This window comes from Felis catus, chromosome B2, assembly GCF_018350175.1.
Source record: "Felis catus isolate Fca126 chromosome B2, F.catus_Fca126_mat1.0, whole genome shotgun sequence".
Lineage (NCBI taxonomy): Eukaryota > Metazoa > Chordata > Mammalia > Carnivora > Felidae > Felis > Felis catus.
In genome coordinates, this window is record NC_058372.1 from 123261176 (window position 1) to 123276656 (window position 15481).

General features: G+C 39.1%; 1 long non-coding RNA gene across 4 annotated transcripts; it reads right to left on the reverse strand.

Annotated features, from left to right (window-relative positions):
* Nucleotides 1–2134: 2134 nt before the first annotated feature.
* On the reverse strand, nucleotides 2135–13652 carry LOC111560531. Of its 4 annotated transcripts, none has more exons than XR_006598326.1 (5): nucleotides 13261–13652; nucleotides 9760–11892; nucleotides 9412–9662; nucleotides 4781–4816; nucleotides 2135–3648 (listed from the first exon to the last, which is right to left on the reverse strand). It is a non-coding gene; the product is annotated as an uncharacterized LOC111560531 (long non-coding RNA). The 4 variants fall into 4 exon arrangements; XR_006598324.1 differs by having other exon boundaries at nucleotides 10115–11892; nucleotides 13261–13650; XR_006598325.1 differs by having other exon boundaries at nucleotides 9412–10342; nucleotides 11763–11892; nucleotides 13261–13648.
* Nucleotides 13653–15481: the final 1829 nt, after the last annotated feature.

Genomic DNA, 15481 nt, shown 5'->3' on the forward strand with positions numbered 1-15481 from the left:
ATATGCCTCTGCACTTAAGAAAATAAAGCAAATACATTTACCAGGTGAACTGCAAAATAACACACATACGAAGATGTATACTTACTAATTTATGGAAAATGCAACATTGGTGTGATTTCCATATTGTAAACTACATTGTGAATGGAAACAGATGCCCGTTTTTTAACACTCAAGTATGGCCAGGGGCAGGTCCAGAGCGTACTAAGAATCCAAAAGTAAACCTGAAGGTTAGAGGGCAGGCCATTTTGGGGGGAAAGGAGGAAAGGAGAGAGTCCGGGGGAGATAGTAAGCATCCAGGACTAAGGAGATTTCTGAAATCCTTTTAGTCTACTCTGCTGTTCTCTGTGGATATTTGGGACCCCTGACAATGTTTACATTATGCTGTCTGCTCAAATCTAAATAATATCAAATAGTTAAAATCTTATGGAATCCTATCTCATCAGATCTTCCTCCAATTCTTTCAAAAAAATTTTTGAGAAGTGGTTTACACATTAAGATTTTTTTGTAGTTGTTAAGTATAATACACATACAGAAAAATGCACCAAGACAGATGTTACAGTTCAATGAGTTATCACTAAGGGAATACGTTGGTAAGCATCACCCAAGAAATAGAACAATGGTAACTCTACATGGGCTGTCCTCTTACCCCTTCTCTTCTCCCCAAAATAATTCAGTGTGCATTCCATTGTATCTGGCTTCTCTTACTCAACATTATGCTGAGAATTATCTGTTACTGCCTGTAGCTTTAGTGCAACACTATAAAGTTATCCATTATGTAACTATACTATAATTTATTTATGCATTTTATTTTGATGACATTTAGATTGTTTTCAGTTTGCAGCTATTGGCAATAGTGCTTCTTGGAACATTTTTTCTTTCTGGAACATTCTTATTTGTGTCTCTTGCCTAGGTGTACATATTTCTGGCAGGTACATACCCAGAAGTGTAATTACCAAATCATAAGACAGACATAATTTCTGCTTAAGTAAATAATGCTAAGCCTGTTTTCCAAAGTGGTTATAACAATTTACACTGCCATCAGCAGCAAATGACATTGAGGACTTTTTCATAAGTTTATTAGCCATTTTGGATGTACTCTGTGTCAAGGATCTGCTCCTGTTTCTTACCTATTTTTTTTATATCATCTCTTTTATGTTTTTTTTTGTTTGGAGAAATTTGTTACATATTCTGAATATTAAGCCTTTGGCAGTTATATATTATATAAATATTTCTCCCCTTATTGTGGTTTGCTTTTTTTACTCTCCCAATAGAGTAATAAAAGTTCTTAAATGTAATATGGTATAATTTACCAATGATTTCTCTTATGGTCATTGTTTTTTGTGTCCTGTTTAAAAAATGTTATTCCGCCCTAAGATCATGAAGATATTCTTCTAAGTTCTTTTCTGAAAGCTTTATTGCTTTATTTTTCACATGTAAAATTATGATCTGCCTCGAATTGATTTTTATATATGATTTAAACTAGGGGTTCAAATTTTATTTTTTATATGAGTCTGACTGTCCCGGCACCATTTACTGAAAAATCATCCTTTCCCTAAAGCATCATCTTCTTCATAAACTAAATGTCGTTCATTAATGCATCTGTTTATAGACTCTGTTCAATTGGTCTCTTTGTCTATTATTTTGCCAAATCCTACACTACTTTAATTATTTTATTTTTTTCCTTTCAGTCCCTCTACTTTGTTCTTATTTGAGTACCTTGCCTATTTTTTGCCCTTTGTATTTCCACGGAAATTTTAGAATCACTTGTTAATTCCCACAAAACAACTGGATGAGGGTTTGTTTTTTAAAGTTTTTTTTTAATTAAAATCATAAAATCATAAAATAAGGTGCTTAAAGCACACTAGTCTTAACTTTTCATACATGCACAACCATGTTACTAACCTGAGATCAAAATCTAGAGTATTTTCAGTGTTCCAGAAGATTCCCTCCTGCTGCTTCTCATATACCTCCCAACAGGAACTCACTGTTTTGACTCTCATTACCATCTGATTAGTTTTGACTGTTCTTGACCTTGTTGTTAGGAGAACCATACAGTATGTATTCTTCTGTGTCTGGCTTTTTTTGTTCAACATAATGTCTTTGAGATTCTTTCATGTTGTCCCATGTATGAGTAGTTTTGTTTTGTTTTGTTTTGTTTTTAATTGCTAGGAGTGTTCCATGATAAGTTGTTAATGTCTGTTCATTTTTATGCCAAAAGCAAATACCAGGTTTCCAGGGCAGAGATCAGAGTTATTAGTATTACCTACAGCAATAACTGCGTCTGTTCCCTCGCTCCATTCCTCTCTCTCTCTTCTGGGGAGACGTGGTGAGAGCTAGGTGGGTTCTGTGCATGCACTACAGGAGAGGAAACCCAATATTATTATAATCTGGAAGCTTAGATTGACGACACACTGCTTAGCTGCTGTCCCGTCTTTCTGAGAGAGGGAGAGAAACTCTTTGTCTCTAAGGTTAACAAATACTTTGGAGAGTAAATGAATTCTTTCAGGAAGGCAAAGGGGAAAGTCCCTACCTTGGACCGCAGACATTTGGCTCTGGAGGAGGTAAGTTTTATCATCTTCTGAATGAGAACATATGGCTCCAGGTCTAACCCCCTTGCAATTGTAAGGAGCAGATGAGTCAAGGAAGAGGAGACATTCTATGGTGTGCCTTTTTCCTTTGCTTAAGAAGACAGACTGTCCAGAAGTTGAAAATATTCATGGATCACTGTTTCCCTGACATTCCGTTATATGAATTTACCACATTTGATTTGTCCATTCTTCTGTTGATGGGCCTTTGGGTTATTGCTTGTTATTGGGTTGTAAGAGTCCTTTATGTATTGTGGATATCAGATATGTATGTTGCAAATATTTTCTCCCAGTTCATGGCTTGCCTTTTAGTTTTTACAATCATGTCTGCAAGAGCAAAATTTGTAATTTTGAGAAAGTCTATTTTTTCAATCTTTTCCTTTATGGTTGTGTTTTAGTGTCTCATCTTCAGAAATCTTTGTGTATTCCAAAGTTGAAAATGTTTTCTAGAAATTTTGTAGTTTTACCTTTTACAATTAAATCCACAATACACTGTAAGTTAGTTTTTATGGATGCTATCAGGAAAAAGTAGAGATTAATTCTTCATCTCAGAGATTAATTCTTTATCTCAATTATCCTTTATTTCTGTTCTATTTGTTGAAAAGATTTTCAGTCCACGTGAAATTGCTTTGGTCACTTTTTTTTTTGGAAATCTGTTGACCATATGTGTATGGGTCTATTTCTGGATCTCTATTCTTCTCATTTATCTATTTGTTTATTTTGAGACGAATACCACATTAAAAAAAATAAACTTTTTTGTTTTTATTTATGGACTTTTGTACAGAAAATTTGCAAAGGCAGTACAAGGAATTTGCATACTTCTCACCCAGTTACATTACCACAGTAAATTTTCTAAACTAAGCAAGTCACACTGGCATATTACTGTTCAGTAAACTTCAGACTGTATTTGGATTTCTCTGATTTTTTTCCATTGCTCTTCCAGGATCCAATGTAGGGTACCATGTTGACATGTTTCCTCAGTCTCCTCTGGTCTGTGATACTTTCTCAATTTTTCTGTGTTTTGCAAGACCATGGCGGTCTTAAGGAGTACTGGCCACGTATCCTGTAGAGTGAAAAAATATCTATGGGTAAATATTAATGTGAGAGTTTAGCAGGGTTTCTAGACATGAATTCAATTTCCTAAAAACAATTGCATGTCTACACACCAACTAGTAGAATGTATAAAATTCTAATGAGTGACATCGAAGAATATTTTTCTAGACAGAGAACTGTAGATTGTGGTTATGGGTTGAGAAATCAATATCTGTTAAAATTAGGTCATAGATACAATGCAAAACCAATGAAAATTTTAACAGATTTTTGTGAAAGGTGATTATAAAAGTCTTGACAAGGTGATTATAAAATTCATGTCAAATCTCAAAGGTCCAGAATTAGTAAAGACATCTTTCCAAAAGTTCAGATGGGAGGACTTGCCCTTTCACGTGTGAAGAGTTATTATAAAGGTACAGTAAGATCATGCGGTAGAATAAAGGATCAAGGAAACAGTCTATGGAGTCCAGCATTTACACACATTTGATGAAAGAGAATATTTTAGATGAGTGGGGAAAGAATGGGATTTTCAGTGGATGGTTCTGGGAAAATTGGTATCAGCAGGTTTGTTTCTTCTGAGAGGGGGAGTAAGGGGGAATCTGTTCCAGGCATCTCCCCTAAGCTTCTGGTGGTTTGCTGGTAATCTTTGGTGTTCCATGGCTTGTAGATACATGACCCCAATCTGTTAACCTTGTGCCACATCACCTACAAAAATAATTTGAGGTGGATTAAAGAAAGAGCTGTTATAGGTTAAATGATGTCCCCTCCCCAGTTCTCAGAAAATGAACTAATTTGGAAATAAGGTTGTTGCAGATGTGAATTAGTTAAGTTCAGATGAGGTCATACGGGAGGAGGATGTGTCTTTAATCCAATATAACCGACGTCCTTATAAAAAGGAGAAATTTGGATGCAAACATGCACACAGGGAGAAGGCCACATGAACATAAAGGCACAGATTGGGGTCACGCATCTACAAGCCATAGAACGCCAGAGGTTACCAGTAAACCACCAGAAGTTTAGGGGAGATGCCTGGAAGAGATTCCCCCTCATTCCCCCTCTCAGAAGAAACAAACCTGCTGATACCTTGATTTTAGACTTCTAGCTTCTGGAACCAAGAGATAATAAATTGATGTCATTTAACCCACCTTTGTGACGGCAGCACTAACAAACCAATCCAAGAGCTGTGAAGGCAAAGCCAAAAAAGATTTTAGAAGACAGTATAGTAGAGTATCTATATCAACTTAGAGGAGGAAAGCATTTCTTAAGCATAGAAAGCATTAACTATAAACAAAAAAATTGATGTTTGACTACATTGAAATTAAGAATTTCTGCTCCTCAAAAGGCAATGAAAGAGAGTTAAGAGACAAGCTACAAATTGTAAGACTATATATGCACCATATGTAGCATAATGTATCATATATATTATATAGAATATATATTATATATACATATATTCTGTATACATATATAATACATATACATATTATATATAATATACATGTATGTATACAGAATATATGTATATATATATTTCTGGATACTAAACAATTTTCATTTAATTTCAAAGAACACTTTTCACTAAGAGATTTGTGATGTTTTGGTCATTTCTTTTCTATTCTGAGGTTCAGAATTACTGTGGAAAATGGAACACTAGTCCTAGAAGAAACAATGGCTTCCGGTAGGGTTTATAAACACCCACAGAAGTTATGTTCATCAGTACCATACCGAATGGTGGCAATAAAGAAGATGAAAATTCTTGAAAATATTGAATGACCTTGGCATTTATGATCACCAGAAAGTTCTCAATGCAACAACTGTTGGTATAATAAGTCCAGCCGGTGGTTGCACCTGCTGGGAATGCTAATTAGCTAGAGTATGTTAAAAGAAACCAAAGACTCCTCTTTTCTGGTATGGAAAGACAAAGCACAACACTAATAATTTGCTTTAGTCCAAATCCAGAGGTAGTCTGGCTTTACTTGGTAGTAGCATAGTTCCCTCTGCTGGGTAATTTAGGGAATTCAGATCTGAAGACTTTTTTAGGTTGGCACATAGCTCATTGCAGAGTTTTTATTTCAAAAGGAGAGACCAAGATAATACTGAAGAAGAATGAAACTGGACAAGTTGCACCAAGATATCAAAGCTTACTGCAAAGCTCTAAATTAGTAACTTAGAATTCATTAAAATTAACAACTGCTGTTCATCAAAAATACTGTTAGAGAGTGAAAGAGCACAAGCAGAAGGTATTTGCAACGTATATGCATGTGGAAAGAATGCAGAAAATGTGAATAACCCCTACAGACCGATGAGAAAAAGGTAGACCACCCAATATAAAAAGGGGCAAAAGTTTTAACAGGTACTTTAACAAAAAAAAAAGCGATTAAAATGACAACAGGCCTTTGAACATCAGCCTCATCAGTCATCAGGGTAACACAAACTAAAAGTGCAACGGGATACTAATACCTTCCCAATATGATGGTTAAATGATACCCAGTGTTGGTGAAAAGTTAGAGCAACCAGGACTCTCATATATTGTTGGTGCAAGTGTTAAATTGGTACAGCTACCTTGGAAAACTGTTTAGCAAAACTGCTTCTAAAAAGGACCGGGTTCAGGGATAGATGATCTGTGTAGTCGCACGGGGCCTGAAGCTCAGCAGAGCTCTATTGCATGGTTTAATGCCCTGCTGGCCACATCTTGAAATTCTGAATGATTTTTCTCATTAAACGTGCTTTTGTTTGTCTGTGTTTTGTTTTGTTTTGCTTTGTTTTTGGTAAGTGAAGTCTTGTCGCGAGTAGGGACCATGCACCTGAGCAGGGAGGTAGCTATAGCCTGTGGGTCTGCCATTGTTCTTTGCTGCCTCAGTCACCTACAGCATAACACCATGCGGGCGAGCACCAAATTCTGTGCCGCCCACGCCTGAGCGGTCACTCAAAGGAGTACAGGGTGCATGGGTGCTGCTGACATCCCCAAGGAGCCTCGTTTCCACCAGAACCAGAACTTGCCCTGAATGTAGATAGAAGGCAGTGCTGTTTTCAGAAACATGAAAAACCAAAGAATCCTGTCATATCCTTTCTTACTGATGTCACTTCCCTGCATTAGCCAAACACATATGCTAGAAATAAGAACATGGGAGGAAAGGAAAAGATAGGGCAACCTACAGTTCTTTATCCTTTTAGTCCTTCTTTCTCACCAGTAGGCGGAGGGTAGGAAGTGTTGGTATAATGTGCACATACCAAGAAACAAAATAAAAATATCAGATTTAGGGGGTGCCTGGGTGCCTCAGTCGGTTAAGCTTCTGACTTCGGCTCAGGTCATGGTTCATGGGTTCGAGCCCCAGCATCAGGTTCTGTGCTGACTGCTCAGAACCTGGAGCCTGCTTTGGATTCTGTGTCTCCCCCTCTCTCTGCCCCTCCCTGCTCACACTCTGTCTGTCTCGTTCTCTCTAGCTTGAAAATAAACATTAAAAAAAATCTGATTTACAAAATGGAAGAACATAAGGGAAGGAAAACAAAAATAATATAAAAACAGGGACAAAACATAAGAGACTCTTAAATATAGATAACAAACTGAGAGTTTCTGGAGGGTTCGTGGGTAGGGGGATGGGCTAAATGGGCAAGGGGCATTAAGGAAGGCACTTGTTGGGATGAGCACTGGGTATTATATGTAGGGGATGAATCAGTGGAATCTACTCCTGAAATCATTATTGCACTATATGTTAACTAACTTGGATGTAAATTTAAAAATATATATATCTGATTTAGTTCAATGCAGCATTTTCAGTGTTCTGTTAAGAATGGAATCCGTATGCACGTACAGCTACGAAATACAAACTGTGTAATTGCAGTGATTCTCATACAGATGAAATGCTTTTACATTTGCATTTAAAACTGCCAATGAACAGTATAATGGGGAATGGTGAAATCCATGCTAATATCTAAACATTTTAATTTTTCTTTACTTAAAGAGACATTAAACGGCAAATAAAAGAACACAACAAGTTGAGAGAGATCGTGGAAAAGAGGAAAGAGTTTTATGTTTTAGTACCTCGGATGGCACTTTCCCCTTACCTTTTAAGCAAGAAGCCTTGCATTTTCATTTTGCACTGAGCCCTGCAGATTATGTAGCTGGCCCAGTTTATGAATCAGTAATTTTAATCCTGGAGACGTACTCAACAAAAATGAATGCTTACTTTTGCCAAAAGACACGTATGAAAATGTTAGTAACAGATTTATTCATAATAACCCCAACTGAAAAATAACCCAAAAGTTTACCAACAGTAGAACATATCAACCGTATATGTATATATCTATACTAGAATACTAGCATGCTAACAATACTGGCAATAATACTAGCAATGAAAACAGATTATTGCAACAAACAGCAATATGAGTGAATCTGACAGATGTGATGTTGAACAAAAGAAGTCAGACATAAAAAGAGTATATACTCTGTGATTTCATTTATGAGTTCAAAAAACAGACTAAACTAAATACATGCATAATGACGGGCAGAATAATGATTACCTTTTGGGGGTTGTGAGAGGGAGGGAAAAAGAGAGACTTCTGAGGCGCTGGGAATGTTTTATATGTTAACCTGGGTGGTAGTTAAATTTATGCGTATGTAACATATGTAAAAATTAAGCCAGTTGAACCCTTAAAGATATGTATAAATCACGCCTCAAAAAGAGGGAAAAGGAATAAATTATCTTTCTCAAAATTGTGTCCTTATTATATACCATGATAATTGTGAAACTTTCTGCATTGCGTGCGTGTGAGAGAGAGAGATACAGAGAGAGACAGACAGACAGAGGTAATGCCCTTAGCTACCACTGGGTGGCCTATTGTTCCTGTTCCTGTTGAGTGCACTTGGGTAAGAGACCTAAGGAAGCATGTATCTGTCTACATTTCCTGACTCTTTGCCTTTTCATTGACATAAACTGTTTGTAAGTAGTGGCATTTTGTTATTATAGGGCACTATTTTATTTTAGGTCTGAATTCCTGATTCGAAGATCGCCTGTAATTAACTTTTGCACTCTTCTGTCTAAAGTGTGCAAGTTGAGTTTAGGGTCATAGCTTAGGCGTTCATGTATAATTGCTTTCCTGTATAATTATTTTTATTATACTGATGATCTCATTTTCTTTAAAAAGTTTATTTATGGGGCGCCTGCGTGGCTCAGTCGGTTGAGCGTCCGACTTCGTCTCAGGTCATGATCTCACGGTTGGTGAGTTCAAGCCCCGCGTTGGGCTCTGTGCAGACAGCTCGCAGCCTGGACCCTACTTCGGATTCTGTGTCTCCCTCTCTCTCTCTGCCCCTCCCCAGCTTGTACTCTGTCTCTCCCTCTCTCAAAAATAAATAAACATTAAAAAAAAATTTTAATGTTTATTTATTTATACTTGAGAGAGAGAGAGCATGAGTGGGGAAGGGGCAGAGAGGGAGACAGAGAATCCCAAGCAGGCTCTGAACTGTCAGCACAGAGCCCAATGAGGGGCTTGAACTCATGAACCAGGAGATCATGACCTGAGCTGAGGTCGGATGCTTAGCCAACTGAGCCACCCAGGCTTCCTGTGATGATCCCATTTTTAATTTTCTCTAGAATCTTGATTTCATATGACAGTTATTTCCATCACTTGCTTTTTTCTATGTTTGGAATGTTCCTCCTCTGACATACACATTATCTGACCCTTAATTTCAGGGTGCTGCTCAAATGTGCTCAGAGAGACCTTGTATGATCACCATGCCAAATAACACCAATCCCCTTGTCAGATTCTATGTTCTTACCTTGTTTCTCTTGTTTCTTTTTCCCCCTCCTTCCTTCCTTCCTTCCTTCCTTCCTTCCTTCCTTCCCCCCTCCTCCTTCTTCTCTTTCTTTCTTTCTTTCTTTCTTTCTTTCAGCACTTAAGATGACTTGAAATGTCTATATATGTATGTATATTACTGTCTTGTCTTCTCCGGTAAGAATGTAACCTCCAAGAGGGTAAGAATTCTTCTGTTGCTCACTGCTTGGCACCTAGTAGGTACATGATGACCATCTGTTGAAGGAATGACAAAGCTTGGTCTCAAAACCAAGAACAAATATAATTTTGGAATTTTACATTTTCTCATCTGTTGAACATTAACATCTCTTACATTTTTGATGCAATTTAAAACATTGCAACTCTGGCGAGATGAATGATTAGGCCGAAAGAAAAATCCAGAAATGAGGAAAGATAAATATGATTGGTAGAACCCGGTTGGTCTGAAATGGGAATCTTCCTGGAGTTTCAGAGGGTTCCGAGGTTGGAAGGACAAAGCCGAAGTGAGCATCTAGGGAGAAGAGTGAGCCTCATCCTCGTGTGCACCGCACGCACGTCAGAAATGCACCCCGCTTGCCACTGGATGTCACTGTTCGCTCACGCTCTGGAGTGGGGTGTCCTCCCTAGTCCCTCTGTGCGTGAATATGTAATGTGTTAGTTTACAACCGTGACAGAGGGCACGGACTCACCTGTGCAGGCTTCCTCAATATGGGACCACTTACTGTTCCTCCATAAAATTGATGTTCGGTTCTGAGCGGCACAGAAAGGTGTAGAAGACGTGAGGGATCTCGAGGGCGGCTCTCCACTCGGGTCTCAGCCTTACAGCCAGGCTCAGGAGCAGGAACGCATATGCCAGGAGGAACAGAAGTGCCATTTATCTTTCATTCAAGAGTGACTGACTCTTCTACAGGCCCAGACTTGGAAGCAAGGACAAGGAGTTATTTGGGTTTCACAACTGGTTTAGATTACATTCGAAGATAACTCTAAGATCCTTCCATTAAAACAAAACAAAACAGGAAATGACAAGTAGGGCTTAATGAGTAGGTCATGTCAGAACATGACAGTTGCTCTCACTTGAAAGAACTTAACAGCTCGAGGTTACAGCCTGACTCAAAAGTGTATCTTCAGCCAGTCCCATTAAGCTGTTCAACCGAAGACATTACCTGTTTGCCTCCCATACTTATCCACACATAGAAACAATAAAGTAGGCAAGTTGCTACAGCCTTCTGACCCACTGCTTCCCTCCTGCCCCTTTAAGCCTATACTCATATTTATCCTTCATATCAAGGTATAAATATAGGCATTTGCTATGCCCCCATTAGGAGTATTTCCTTTAAAACTCACTTATTCAATTGTTCAACAACTATTTATTGAGTACCACCTTCTAAGACTGAGCACTGTTTTAAGAGCTGGGGACACAGCAGTGACAAAGGACATTAAGTCTCTGTTAACAGTGGAGCCCACCTTCTAGTGTCTAAACAGAGATTAAAATCTTAAACTAAAGGGAAATGGCCCAGGTTGTTTCTGTTGACGTCAACCAGTAAGTGGAGATGCGTTGGCCTTCCCATCACCCGAGAGGGTGGTTTGACAGCTCGGTGAGTGAAGAAGGCTCTAGAGAGAATCACCGCATCCCAGCATGGGCCACTCCATCTACCTTCACGAGTGCACGGACTCACTGCACAGACCTCTTCACAATGTGGGATCACTTACTGTTCCTGCACAAAACTGACTTTGGGTTCTTGAGCAGTGCAGACAGCCTTTCCTCCTGTACATTTTCGTTCTCTCCAATCGGTTCACAAATAGCAGAAGAGATTTTTCTTTTTTTAAGGCAAATCTCTTCTTGTAGCTTTCTTGCTTCAAACCCTTCAGTGGTTTATCATCACTCTTAAGATAACAACAGTCTCTATTGTGCTGTGACTTGTCCCCTGCCTTTGCCTCCAGCCTCATCTGGTTCCTTTCTTCCCCTCTTTCATTTCCACTCTCTAGAGATTTATCGGCCACTCTCAGTTCCCCTCAGTGCCAGGCACGTTTCTGTACCAAAGGTTCTGTAGATGCTATTTCCTTTGTCTGGAAGGCTCTTTTGTAACCATTCTTCCCCCTCACACACATACCCCTTAGTGTTGGCTTGAACTCCAGTCACTTCTGCAGTGAAGTCTGTCTCCCTCGATGAATCAGGTTTCCCCTATTCCGTAGTCCTGATAACAGGGATGCCCACTGCACCTCTCAGATGCCTGAGCCTGTGCACTGCCTTTCCTGTCATCCTATCCCAGTTCACCATCGCTGAACCCTTTGACGGTTGACCCATACCATGTACCAGGGTATCAGTTTTCTACTTACCACCCTCGGTGGGGTCCTCATTGCCGGCTGGCCAGTGGGCAATCTAGCTCCAAAATCCCATATCAGAGTCTACTTCCCCGAAACCGTTGCTGTAACCAAGAGTCTTTAGTTGGGTCCTCTGGAAAGAGCTCTGAAATGGAGACTTATGGTTGGTTGTTTATTGGTGAATGCACCAAGGATCGACACTGGTGATGGACTGAGGAAAGCAGTCTGGGTAAAGTGGGGCTGAGGTGTGATGTAGTTGTAACAGAAGCTTCAGCCAGCCCCATCAGGGGCTCTGGAGCCAGGAGGGCCCTTTACAGTTGTCGCAATTGAAGCAAGGGGCTGCCGGGCTTTGTAACTCTACCTCCGTGAGTCACTGGGGGGGGGGGGGGGGCAGCTGCTCCAGAGGGAAGCATAAACCTGGGTAAGGCAGCTTCTTTCAGCCAAGAACAGTTCCCTGGGAAGGACACACCTATGACAGCCAACACCTCTGGCAGCAGAAAAAGGAATATCTCAGTCTGAAGTGTAGATCTGGTTGGTACAGTGTGACATCCATTCTGGCAACGTAGTCAGGCTATTCACACATGGGGCTTTAAGAAATCATTGATGGGCTCTTTCATTTCTGTGAAACACAAACCTGCTTCCCTGAGCTGATCCTACTTTGTTACTCTCTTTGCTTTTAGAGTCCATCTTCGTTGACATATTATCTCTGCCTTTTATTGCTTTGAACCTAGAGCACAAGTTTCCCTGGTAGAAAAGGAAAACTTGACTGGAAAGCTTTCTATATACCAGACACAGTGCTGGGTACTTTAGGTAGGTCCTCTTTTCAAACACTAAGCTTTATTAGTGTTTTCTCCCAAACTCTGTTGAACCCTTAACTACCTCTTTGTTTCCCCATTTTATTTCCGAGATTTTCGTAAAGGTGTTCTAAAATTTCGCTTTGAAAGGAAAACTTCTAGTGGTAGTGTATATACTAGACGCAGTAATAAGATGAAAACTAGCCAAAAAGTGGCAAAAGGTATTTTACCATTATATTTAATATATTATGAATTACTTCATCATTTTTTAAGTTGCTAAAACTGATGCATCCTTACCACTTAACATGAACTTTGCCATAGCAAGAACTTTTAATATCTGCCTTATACGTTTTTGTATGTATATTATCTGCAGATCTCTGCAAACAATAATTGCAAACAGGAATGGATTTTTAAATGAATGATTCCACAGCTCTCCAGAGGCATGCTAAATCCTATACCGTGCATTCTATAATTCTGAATGGGACATTTGTTTCTAGCCCCTTGTAGTCCCAACTGTGTAGTGAAAATTGAAATGTATATCACCTGGATTGCCATAATATTCTTTTGTCTATTGACCTAATATTTTTAAAAACGTTGGATCATTATATATATTTTTTCTTTTTCATTTTTAGAAAGAGAAAGCACATGCAAGCAGAAAGGAGGGGCAGAGGGAGAGAGAGAGAATCTAAACAGGCTCCAGACTCAGTCCGGAGACCTACCTGGGGCTTGATCCCGTGACATGATCCCACGATCCTGAGATCATGACCTGAGCCAAAATCAAGAGTCCCCTAGATCGTTATATGGTGATCTTAGAGTCTGTTCACTATTTTTAGCTGTGTTTCCATATGAATCAGCTATTCCAATAGTCAGTCTAATGGGATTACCACAGGATGAGAGGTAGCCCTGGTGACCAGAATCTAGTGTGGGTTCTAGAATGAGCCTCTGTGTTCTCTTATGTGAAAAAGAGCTAATGTTTATATCAGATAGTGCTGTGAGATCAGTTAAGAAAACCTATGTAGAAGAGCTTTGAAAACAGTGAGATTTTAAAATCTTGTTATTATTACTAAAAAGAAACATATAAGGAGAAAGAAATGTAAAATACACTAATTGACTGTGTGCTGTGTACCAGGTACTTTATACAGATTATTTCACAACTATGCTAAGGGGCAGGTATTATCATCCCATTTTAAGGATGAGAACACTGAGGCAGAAAGAGCTTAAATAACCTCTTAAGGCCACTGACTAGTAAGTGTCTGAACCATGATTAACGCTTAGTTTAGGATTCCAAGCCTTTCGTTCGCTTCACCAAAGTTGGTTTTCAATTAATCGTGTATAATCTGTGCAGATCGGTTTACTACTGTAAGTTTTTCCATCCCTTCTCCCGCCCATCTCTTTCCTAGTCATCTCCAGTAGTGCTCCTTGAAATCTCACGGAGGCAGTGGGTTACGATGTAAAATCTCTTGCTTTGGGCATTGAGGTTTACCTTGTCTCTCATATTTGTTTTAGCTCAAGAAATCTGAACTCGAGAACGCATATTACCACTGCTAGTCATGTGTATCTTTCTATATCTAATTTCAGTCCTTGGAGGGAAGAAATTGGTTTGACGATGCATCTCACAGGTCAGTTCCAGAAGGTCAGGAGGTGCAAATGAGCTGAGCTGTTGATTCAGCTGAAGTAATTCTGATGAGCACATGCTTGCATGCGGGTCTATAATGTGGTTCATCTCCATAAAATCCCAAGCTTTATGGGTTTGAAAGCATTAACTCATGTCTTAGGAACATCCCACATAGATTATTATAATTCTTGGTATGCTGCCTGACCATCTGCTTACCTACAGGAATTACAATCAGATAGAATGGCCCCGCTCAAATCTAGGCTCAGAAAAGAAATATGAGAATACCTGAGTCTTTTTGTTTTGTCGAAACAGCACTATTTTTGTACACCCTGCCCAGCATAATAATAAAAAGTATGTTAACTTGGGATTTTTTTCTTGCTTCAAATTGATTAGAGTAGGAACGTAAAGTTCTCTCTCCTCCTCTTTTTTTTTTTATGAGAATGTATCAACGATCTTATGCAGCATGCCTGTAAATTAGTGATATTTAAATGCTTGTTGCCTTGTATTCTACAAAGGTGTCTACCTAATTTCCGTTTGCAGATTTAGCTAAATCACAGGGAAAAAAATTTATGGCAGCTCTATTGGGTCACCTAGGCATGGTTTTAGTGGAAGAAAGGAAAAATGTGAAGCGGAATGAGCAGATTCTCTCTATTTCCTTTACCTCTGATAATGAAATATTAATTTTTTATGCACTTTGATAGCTAAATAACTATCAGATAGTTACTTAGATAGCTAAGTAACTGACAGGAAAAACTCAGCATACTCCAGCAAAGAGTTGGTAGGACCTAAAGAATGTCATCGTTATTAAGACTATAATGAGGGGTCCCTGGGTGGCTCAGTCAGCCAAGCATCCGACTTCAGCTCAGGTCATGATCTCACAGTTTGTGGGTTTGAGCCCCGCATTGGGCTCTGTGCTGACAGCTTGGAGCCTGGAGCCTGGAGCCTGCTTCGGATTCTGTGTCTCCCTCTCTTTCTGCCCTTCCTCTGCTCATGGCTTGTGCTCTCTCTCTCTCTCTCTCTCAAAAATGAATAAACATTGAAAAAAGTTTTTTAAAAAAGACTATAATGAGATTTCTGTGAAAATCATGATGATCAAATATTCATTTCTTAGTTGCATGCAAACAAGATAAAAATACTAAATTTCAACTCCCCTCATCCATTCCTTTCTTCACTTGATCTCATATGATCACATGACTATCTGGGTACAAAATCCGGATGGAATCCATTTAGTATGAGAACTACATTTTTCCCGTTATTCTATTATCATTTTTTTCTACTGTGGCAAAGACTGATCAGAACACACGTGCATGTGAAAGTGATGTCAT